The sequence below is a fragment of the Palaemon carinicauda genome, chromosome 2 (genome assembly GCF_036898095.1).
Source record: "Palaemon carinicauda isolate YSFRI2023 chromosome 2, ASM3689809v2, whole genome shotgun sequence".
In the NCBI taxonomy this organism is placed as follows: Eukaryota; Metazoa; Arthropoda; class Malacostraca; order Decapoda; family Palaemonidae; genus Palaemon; species Palaemon carinicauda.
The window spans coordinates 134,535,498-134,546,238 of record NC_090726.1 but is presented as its reverse complement, the minus strand read 5'-3'; the positions used below and the strand labels follow the sequence as shown (position 1 = coordinate 134,546,238).

The 10,741-nt window shown below is 43.2% G+C and overlaps 1 protein-coding gene across 1 annotated transcript in view; it reads right to left on the bottom strand.

Moving 5' to 3' along the window:
• Positions 1-5,257: 5,257 nt before the first annotated feature.
• The window catches only part of LOC137627228 (general transcription factor 3C polypeptide 4-like), a 386,672-nt gene continuing 381,188 nt past the window's right edge, over positions 5,258-10,741 (bottom strand). Inside the window, exon 14 of the mRNA XM_068358312.1 lies at positions 5,258-5,504. The gene's annotated coding sequence lies outside the window, so the exon portion shown is untranslated. The remainder of the gene's footprint in view (positions 5,505-10,741) is intronic.

Here is a 10,741-nt window from a genome sequence, read left to right as displayed (position 1 = left end):
AGAAGCACCCTACCTACGTCGCACCAGACGATGCGATCCTCCCCTTCATGGAAAAGGCCTTCGCTGCGGTACACAAGGCAGTGGAAGAAGGGAAACCCTGTCCTGCACTGGAGGAGTGCAGACCCTTCTCCCTGACTACTCCCCCCGATGTTCGACACTGGAAAGATGTCCAGCATACCTTCGTGATGGGGAAACTAGAACCTGACGTTGCTGGACGTCAGTTTAACGAAGACCTCCCGAAACTTAATGACCATCTCCTTCGTCGGGAACATGACACGAAGGAAAGGCTCGCCGCTTCCATGGCCGGTGACACTAGAGTCCCCGATTACTACATGGTGCTCGCCAAAACGCATTTGGCGACTGTAGTTAAAGACCTGTACAGCTTCATGAAGGCTCGTAGAGCCTGTCGTGAATTCGTGTTCTCCAGTGCCACAGTGAGACACGAACCCCGGAGGCTGATTTCCTCCAACATCTGGGGTAAGCACCTCTTTCCCTCTGCCCTTGTGAAAGAGATCATCGACAAGGCCGCCACGGAGAACAGGAACCTTCTCCACAAGTGGGGCATGTCGAAGAAGAGGAAATCCTCTCAGGACGACGGCCCTCAACCTAAGAGGAAATCCTCCAAGCAGAAACCCAAGCAACGTCAACAGAGACGGCAGTTTCCGGGATCCGCTACTCCCCAAGTGGCAGCTCAGCCACAGCAGACCTTTCAGCTGGTCACCCAACCGGTCTTGTCACAGTCGCCGGTTTTCACCCCTGCTTTCGAGCAACAGACGACTACCTTTCGTCCCAAAGGTAGAGGCTCAAACAGAGGTGCAGGCAGAGACGCATCTCGCCGTCCCTCCAGAGGCAGAGGAGGAAGGGGAGCTAGCGGCCGAGGCAGTAAACCCTCGGGACACCAGAAGCAATGAAGTGCTTCCGGTGGGAGGAAGACTCCGCCAATTCCAGGATCGTTGGACCTTCGATCCCTGGGCACACAGCATCGTCAAGAAGGGTCTAGGCTGGAGTTGGACTCAACCACCCCCAACCTTCCAGCAATTCTTCCAACAATCAACCCCTCTTCTGGAAGAATATGTCCTAGATCTCTTGAACAAGAAGGTGATAAGGAGGGTAAAGTCAACCAGGTTCCAAGGGAGACTGTTTTGCGTCCCCAAGAAGGACTCCGACAAGCTCAGAGTCATTCTAGACTTATCCCCCCTCAACAAGTTCACAGCGAACAACAAGTTCAAGATGCTGACTCTTCAACAGATAAGGACCCTTCTGCCTCAAGGTTCCTACACGGTCTCCATAGACCTGGCGGATGCCTACTGGCACGTTCCAATGAACCACCACGCTTCCTCCTGCCTAGGATTTCGACTCCAAAGGAAAAGCTACGCCTTCAGGGCCATGCCCTTCGGCCTCAACGTGGCCCCTCGGATCTTCACAAAGCTGGCGGACGCCATCGTTCAACAGCTTCGCCTCCGAGACGTCCAGGTGATGGCCTACCTCGACGACTGGCTAGTCTGGGCTCCATCGCCCGAAGATTGTTTAAGATCCTGCAACAAAGTTACCCAGTTCCTAGAACACCTGGGATTCAAGATAAATGCGAAGAAATCTCGCCTCTCTCCAGCTCAGAAGTTCCAATGGTTAGGAATCCAGTGGAACCTTCAGTCACACCGCCTTTCCATTCCCCAGAAGAAAAGGAAGGAAATAGCAGGGTCTGTCAAGCGACTGCTGAAATCCAAACGGATCTCAAGACGTCAGCAGGAACGAGTTCTAGGCTCTCTACAGTTCGCCTCAGTGACAAACCCAGTGCTACGTGCAAAGCTAAAGGATGCCGCGGGAGTCTGGAGACGTTCCGCATCCATCGCTCGAAGAGACCTCAAGAGACGGCTCCCAAACAGACTTCGGCTGCTCCTAAAGCCGTGGTCGGAAGCAAAGGCCCTGAAAAGGTCCATCCCTCTTCAACACCCACCTCCATCACTCAACATCCACCTCCATCACTCAACATCCACACGGATGCTTCGCTGGAGGGTTGGGGAGGTCACTCCCACCAAAAAAAAAAGCTCAAGGAACATGGTCTCCCCTATTCAAGACGTTTCACATCAACATCTTGGAGGCCATGGCGGTCCTTCTAACTCTGAAGAAACTCTCCCCGCCTCCCTCGATCCATATTCGTCTAACCCTAGACAACTCGGTGGTAGTTCGATGTCTCAATCGCCAAGGCTCAAGATCGCCCCAGATAAATCAGGTGCTTCTGACAATCTTCCGTCTGGCAGAGAAGAAGAAATGGCACCAGTCTGCAGTTCACCTACAAGGATTCCGCAACGTGACGGCGGACGCTCTATCTCGGACAAGCCCGATAGAGTCGGAATGGTCTCTAGACGCAAGATCATTCTCCTTCATCTCTCACCAAGTCCCAGAACTTCAGATCGATCTCTTCGCAACGAGCAACAACAATCAACTTCCTCGATATGTGGCCCCGTACGAGGACCCCAAGGCAGAAGCAGTGGACGCCATGTCACTGGATTGGAACAGGTGGTCCAAGATCTACCTGTTCCCTCCCACCAACCTTCTGCTGAAAGTCCTCTCCAAACTGAGAACCTTCAAAGGAACAGCAGCCCTAGTGGCTCCCAAGTGGCCTCGGAGCAACTGGTACCCCCTAGTCCTGGAGCTACAACCCACGCTGATCCCTCTCCCGGGCCCAGTTCTCTCCCAGCAAGTACAGAAGTCGACTGTCTTCGCTTCATCATTGAAAGTCAGGGACCTTCATCTCATGATTTTCTCTCCCTAGCCGTGAAGAAAAGGTTCGGGATATCGAAGAAGAGTCTCGACTTCCTCGAGGAATACAAGACCGAATCCACACGACGGCAATACGAATCATCCTGGAGAAAATGGGTCTCATTCGTCAAGGCAAAAAATCCTGCGGAAATCACCATCGATTTTTGCATGTCCTTCTTCATTCACCTTCATGGACAAGGCTTGGCAGCCAACACGATTTCTACTTGCAAATCGGCCTTGACTAGACCACTAATGTGCGCCTTCCAGATTGATCTGTCCAGCGACATCTTCAATAAACTGCCGAAGGCATGCGCTCGTCTACGCCCAGCACCCCCACCAAAACCGATCTCCTGGTCCCTGGACAAGGTGCTCCATTTTGCCTCCACCTTGAACAATGATTCGTGCCCTCTCAAGGATCTGACTCAAAAAGTTATTTTTCTTTTTGCTCTTGCCTCAGGAGCCCAAGTCAGCGAATTAGTGGCATTATCAAGGGACGAGGGTCACATTCTGTTTACAGATTCAGGAGACCTTACCCTCTTCCTGGATCCAACGTTTCTCGCCAAAAACGAACTACCCACCAAAAGATGGGGCCCTTGGAGAATCTGCCCCCTGAAAGAAGATGCCTCTCTATGTCCAGTAGAGAGCCTCAAGGTCTATCTTCGTAGAACTTCTGACTTTGGTGGAGGCCAACTCTTCAAAGGAGAAACATCGGGCAGCGACCTGTCACTGAAACAACTACGAGCGAAAATCACCTACTTCATTCGCAGAGCGGATCCTGACAGTACACCCGCAGGTCATGATCCTAGAAAAGTTGCATCGTCTCTGAATTTCTTTCAGAGTATGGATTTTGAAAGCCTTAAGAGTTTCACAGGCTGGAAATCCTCGCGTGTTTTCTTCAAACATTATGCGAAACAAGTGCATGAAGTCAAACATTTTGTGGTAGCCGCAGGTAGTGTTATGAAACCTGCACCTAACTCTGCATAGAACAGTGACTCTAACTCCTCGGGTGCCTATGTTGACCCTCGTGTGATACGTAGTGATTTCAAAGACACTTAGTGCTTTTTCATATACTGTTCTTCTCCCAGGTGAAATGTCATAGTCGTCACATGAGTGCCGCATGCCTAGAGCATGATGTGTTTTTCTTTTTAAAGACTGACGTTCCTCTGGAACGAGTGCCTACTAATAATTTGAAATTCTCTTTCAGATTCAAGAGCAAGTCTTTCATTACTATGTACATTATAATTTGTTGTAAATTACTTTTACATACTTATTGCATTTAATTACCATATTCTGCAATTGTGAAATAAAATTTCTATTTTATTACTTGTGCGTCTCAATCCGCTCCTACTTATACTATGAAATACATGACTGTCATAGTTTTATTATCCCCTTCCTCTTATATACGATGAAGATTACTAAGGATTCAATCCTTATTATATACTCACCTCTGCAATGTAATATTCCTACCCGAATACTTACTTACATCATACCTTCGAGACCAGACGATTCTCTCTCTTCACATACAGTGCTTAACCACCACTTGTCTGCTTTTGAGAATGTTCCTATATGAATACCAACCATTCAGTCTTGTCTCCGAGTTCTTCATGTTCTCCCAGCAAGGTGGGTAGCCCTTCGATGACCACTTTGATCTTCAGCATGGTCCGTTGGGACTTCACTGCCAGGGGGGCAGGAAGTTTTCTTCCCTACGGTTCCTCTATTGAGATTACTATGCTAACCTGTTCAAAGCCCTCGGCACTTACACTACAAGGGGAAAATCTACCACGATACATTGATTCTCTGGTATTCTTCCATCAGGACGCCATGGCTTGAGCCCAAAAAACGGATTTTGAGCAAAGCGAAAAATCTATTTTTGGGTGAGAGAGCCATGGCGTCCTGATGGACCCTCCCTGCTACTTCGTCCAGTTTTTTCAGGTCCCACCCTGTCCTGCTGTATCATGGTGATCGGCAAGCAACTGGCTTCAGGATGAGGACGGACGTGACGTCACTTAGCAATGGCGCCCGTTTGTTTACGTCTCGAGTACCAAAAGTAGCCACGGACGAGATTAGCTGTGGAACGGCTCCCCAGCTATTCTCCGCCCCTACACATCGAAGTGTTAACTCTATGTAGGGTGCAGATAGCTATGTGGCGCGTTAATACATGCGTCCCCTGTTGATATACGATGTCTTAAAGGGAAACCTTTAGGATACTCGCTCCAGAAGTTAGAATTCTGTGATAACCTGTGGTTAAATTCTCTGGGAATATCTAGTAGTTATATACCCAAGGAAGCTACCAAAAAGGAACCTTCCATCAGGACGCCATGGCTATCTCACCCAAAAATTGATTTTTCGCTTCGCTCAAAATCCGTTTAAAAATTTGTAGTTTTAAAAAGATTTGCTCTAATTTCTTTGGTTTATCTTACTTTTTTTCTTCATTTATCATTCTCATTTTTACCTGCTGACTATACTACTGAACAGGATGTAAGAGACAACTAATGCATACAGTAATATGAAATTTTATTAACATATATATAATTTTATATATAATTCTGTACATTCTAGTTTCTATAACAAACAAAGTTAGATTGTAATGTTATCACATTGTTTATATCCATTGAATTAAGATCTTATATCTCTCGTGGGGAACCATGATAAATTGCAAAAGAAATTGCTGATAACTTGCCACTGTATTCATGAACACAGTCTTTGAAGAGTTCAGTAGCCTACAGGGAAGAATTTGAGGATAACTGAAAAAAGAGAGAAAATATACTGAGTATCAGAATAATTGATGAAAAATATCATATTACCAAAGGCTATTTCATCCATTACTTTTGTATCACATTCTGTTCTTTAATACAAAACCTTATTCAACACCTTGGTACTGCTACCGGCCAAGCTTAGGTAAGAAGTCATGTAAGCTAAGCGAGGTGATCCATGATGTAAGCTTGGATTTACCTATTTTTTTTTATTTATATAATTGATTTATTTATGCTTTATCTTATAAATTACCTGTACTGTATATAATTTAGTTCTGCTAGTTTGATAAGTTATGCATAGTAGCCGAGATACAGTATACTGTTTAGAAAGATTTGCTTTAATTTATTTGGTTCACATTCTTATTTGCTGACTTTACTATTTAACTACTTAACAGGATGTAAGAGACAAATACAATATAGAAAAACTTTATTAACATAATACATTTTCAGGTGTAGTTCTGTCTATTCTATATCTTTTAAAAAGAAATATTATTTATTGTAATAGTTTATCATATTGTTTGATATACTCATTGAGTTAAGATCCTAAATCTTCAGGGGAACCACATTAAATTACAAAAGAAACTGTTGACAACTTGCCAGTATATTCATGAAAACTTTCTTAGAATAGCCTGCAGGGAGGCAAAAAAGAAAATACTGTATGCAAAGTATGTAAACAGTTGATAAAATTATCTGACTGCTAGAGCTATTTATAGCAAGAATTATTTTCCTGAAACTCCCCTGATGTTCATATTGCTTTCATTTGAAGCTGAATCAATGTCTACTCTTTCCTTGCAAAAATACCTCCCCCTCTCAGGAATACCCTGCTTCTGGTGGTTGATGGCCCCTAACTAGCCGATGATATGACATATTAACCTCCTACTCTTCAGTTTACTGTTGACTGGTGTCTAAAAGAAAAAATTTTGAAATAATAAATCTATGCACTTCAAATTTTTCCTGGCATTGTGTAATGTAAACGTATTCACCCAGCGGCCGCAGTGTTGTGTTTGTGTGTGAAGAAATATTGTTCACTCACATATCCTCATCTTTTGAAGTTATGTCCGCTGCTAGTTGACTGCCTTTATTACAAATGTAAAACAATTAACATTTGGTAACACTTTTGCAATTTGCATTTAGTTCAGGTAAATCCAGAGAAGACTGAGAACGCTTTCTAATTTCTTAAGTTTTGCCTAGTGGTTCGGTTTTCTTCATGTGTTATTTCCTCTAATTCTACTACCTTTCTGCTTCTTTGACCATTGAGTTCCAAGGTAGTAGTTGATTATGTCCACCTTTTTATAAAGTACTTTTATTATGGCTTGAATATTTAAAATAAATAAATAAATATTTAAGCTAAATGTTCAAATTTTGCTTGGCAGTGAGGCTAGCCCAATTTAGAATTTTAACTTGTGTGTATTTCTTGAAAACTAGATGCGTTAACGAAAGGCTTGCAATTTTTTTTATCTGAATGAGTTCTTTGTGGAGAGAGGCCTAAAGTATAGTAATACTGTACTTCGGTTTACAAGCAGCTTTAAATACAAGTAAACTGGGATACACGCATACAAATTTGATTGGCGTTACGAGTATTAAATCAGCCTTCGAGCAAAAATTGCGCATTTAATGGACATCTTTTATGAATAAGTACTGTACGAACAAGACTATCACATGATGCGCAAATTTTTTTCAGGTGTAATGAAATACTATCTGCAAGTCTCATATTAATTTGCTTCAGATGTTTGATATGAGTTGAGATATGTCTTTCTGGGCTCCGACCCGTGCCGCCCAGTGAAATGCTCCTTTAACATCATTTCTAAGGTAAAAACTTCTATGAATTTATCAGAGAAAAATTTGTATAGGAATGCTAGGTTGAACCCAGCTCGCTCACCTTAATAAGGTGTTGGTATAATACTGGGGCACTGAATAGATCACAACCAGAGGCCTCGCACCATTTAGATATCTCCTGTCAATATCCCCGAACAGCGAGGTGCCGTTCAACATCCTACTACTACTAGCAATCCCACGCCAGTGACGTCACTCCTTTTTCATAGCACTTATTTTGCCTTAGTGTGTGAATTTCGCTGGTTTTTTCTGGATTTACTTCAAGATGTCGGACTCCAATGTCACTCCATCTAAGTTAAGTACCAGATCTATGAGTTTTGAGATTTTGGAGGGGGCCTTGCCCATTTTTGCTTATATTATAACAGTTTTATTTTTTACAACCCCGCGTGGGTCTTTCATGGCGCTCGGCTCCCTCCTATCTCTCTCTCGTTTCCTTCTTAACGCTTTTCAAGGAGTCCTCCATACTGATTGTTTCTCGTTATGAACTTTATTGGTATCCACGGTTCACACACCGTATTAAATTTTTATATTGATGTCCTGTTATTACGATAACAGTTATTACATATACGTGTGCGTATTATCGGTAGGTTGGCATGCCTGGTCGCTTTCGGGCGTTTCTATTCCACTAATATTATTACTTGGATTATTTACGTTCGCACGCCACGGACTTGCTTATCATTTTAACGTCATTCGTTTTCTTGCATTAGCTCGAGGGTCTTTCATGAGTCAGGTATTAGTTTTTCATTTTGTTAGCACTTCTCTGTTATGTTGGTAGCCCTGCCGCAGCGCTGTCAGGCTTGGGTTTTCTCCTGTCTCAGGTTCGCTCCCTTGTTTGTTTTACGATTGATGTATAGTTAATTTTATTATTATTATCATCCAGCATGCCTTCCTATCTTATTTTACCATGTGTTATGTTTTTTATAGTGTTATTAGTCTTTCCGCGTGATCATATCAATCGTGGGTCTGGCAGGTTGGTATACCTGCTATCGCCCCACTCCTAGCCTCCCTCCCGCCTGATACCCCACCCCAGGGTTACCGCCCTCTCTCTCTCCCGATCGAGTTAGAGTCACTTTATTGCGTTATGTTCCCCTCCCGGGGGCATTCGCTTTCTTTGCACGGGCGGTTCCCGTTGATCTGTGAGGCTTGCTATAATTATACATTAACGTACATTACTTACTCTTTTGTACTACTCTACCCGGTCGTAGTCGTTTTCTTTCCGTCGCTCGTTTGGCCAATGATCGGCGGGAAGTTTTCTGCTCGGTCCGTGGTACCTTGTCATGTTATATTATTTATTAACTTTTGTACGTGCTACTCCCTCTCGGTCCCGCACTTCACGGACCCATTAAAGATCCCTTCCCCCTCTATAGTGTCCCGCACCTCACGGACTTCATATAGATATATATATACAGTATATAAAGACTTTCATTACGGGATCCCCGGAAGTAGCTTTTATACATTACCATCCGGTCGAGTTGTTTAGTTGCGCCTCCGGAGCCAACGTTACTCATTATTACTTGGATTAACTTTATATATTAGTCACATATATATATTATATATACGATCCTAGTTCTCGACCCTCTTTTGATATGATCACGGTTACGGTCTGACTTAATTTTAATTCTTTTTACAATCAAAATAGATCTGTTATTTTAATATTGATATACAGTATTTAAGCACTCCGGACCCCCCGGGGTCCCGAATTTGCTTACATTCAATATACTTAATGGCTATATATAAAAAAATTTTATCATGATATTGACATATATATAGATATTTAAGCTCCGGGGCCTCCGGGCCCCTAATTTGCTTTCCTTTAAGATACTCATGTATCTTTTATCTTACAGACTGTACGTATATAAAACATTTTTATCATGATATTGATATATAAATTTTCTATCATGATATTGATATCATTTAAGCACCCGGGGCCCCCGAGCCCCTATTTGCTTTCATTCAGGATTCCTGATGTATATATATAAAACATTTTTATCATGATATTGATATATAAATCTTTTATCATGATATTGATATCATTTAAGCACCCGGGGCCCCCGAGCCCCTATTTGCTTTCATTCAGGATTCCTTATGTATATATATAAGGGATTTTGACGAAGGAAAAATCTATTTCTGGGCGAGAGACCTGTGCCGCCCAGTGAAATGCTCCTATAGCACCATTTCTAAGGAATATAACTGCTAAAATATTACCAGAGAAAAAATGTATAGGAATGCTAGGTTGAACTAGCTCGCTCACCTATTGGTGTCGGTATAATCTAGGGCGTAACAGACCAGAGGTCTCGTACCATTTAGATATCTCCTCTTCAAAATCCCTCAATAGTGAGGTGCGGTTCAACCTCCCCTGCCGCGCAGACTAGTACTACTAACTCTACCCACGCTTGCCCAGCACTCCTTATAGCACCCCTAAGTTTGGGGTCTGATCAGGGGGGGGGGGGGGGGGGGGGACAACTAGGGGGGGTTCACTGGGCGGCACAGGTCTCTCGCCCAGAAATAGATTTTTTCTTCGTCAAAATCCCTTTTCTGGGCTCAACCTGTGCCGGCCAGTGAAATAGTACCAGAGAAACGAACCCAAACTTCATAAATATAAGGGAACGAATTAAAATCAACATACATAACAGTAGTATAATTAAGAGTTGTAGTAGTAGACGATAGTCTTTTATAACATCAAAAACTGACAGGATATAATATCCCAGGAAGGGATGGCAAGATGTAAAAGTAAAACTTGAAATCAAAATATGATCTGAGGTCAGAATATCTTAGATAATACCATATAAAACTGGACATAAAAGAAATACAGTTCGCAGGACAAAATGTAAATATGACAATTAATAATAGAGATAAACAATATCTAAGACATGGGGACACCCATGGGTGTGACATAACAAACTGAACTCAGGTAGGAACTGTAAGTGAGGCAGGTAAGAGGAAGAAGAATGGCAGACATAGTAAATTCAGTAATTAATTAGGAATTAATTTGTTCGGGGGATACTACGCTCCCTGCGGCTACGGTAGCGAGTTGAAGGGCCTCTAGATGTTTAAGATAGTGCCGCCTGAACACTGACGGGGATTTCCATCCGGTATATTTAGTAAGATCTGCAAAGTTCATGTGATGGAAAAAAATTATTGAGGTTGCTACCGCCCGTATGTCATGGACGTGAGGGAAAGACTCAGGATTAGCCTGTTTGATAAAATACAAAATCTGTTGCCTGATCCCTTTTAAAGTTATAGTCCCTCCCTGCTCTCTGACGAACAAGGGTCCTGAGGTCTTATAGGAAGTCCTCGATAGAAAGGACTTTAGAGTGGTAACAGGACACAGGGAAGGATCCTGAAGGAGCGGGATAATTTTCCAGGAGGACCATCTGTTCTGAGGGTCTTCATTT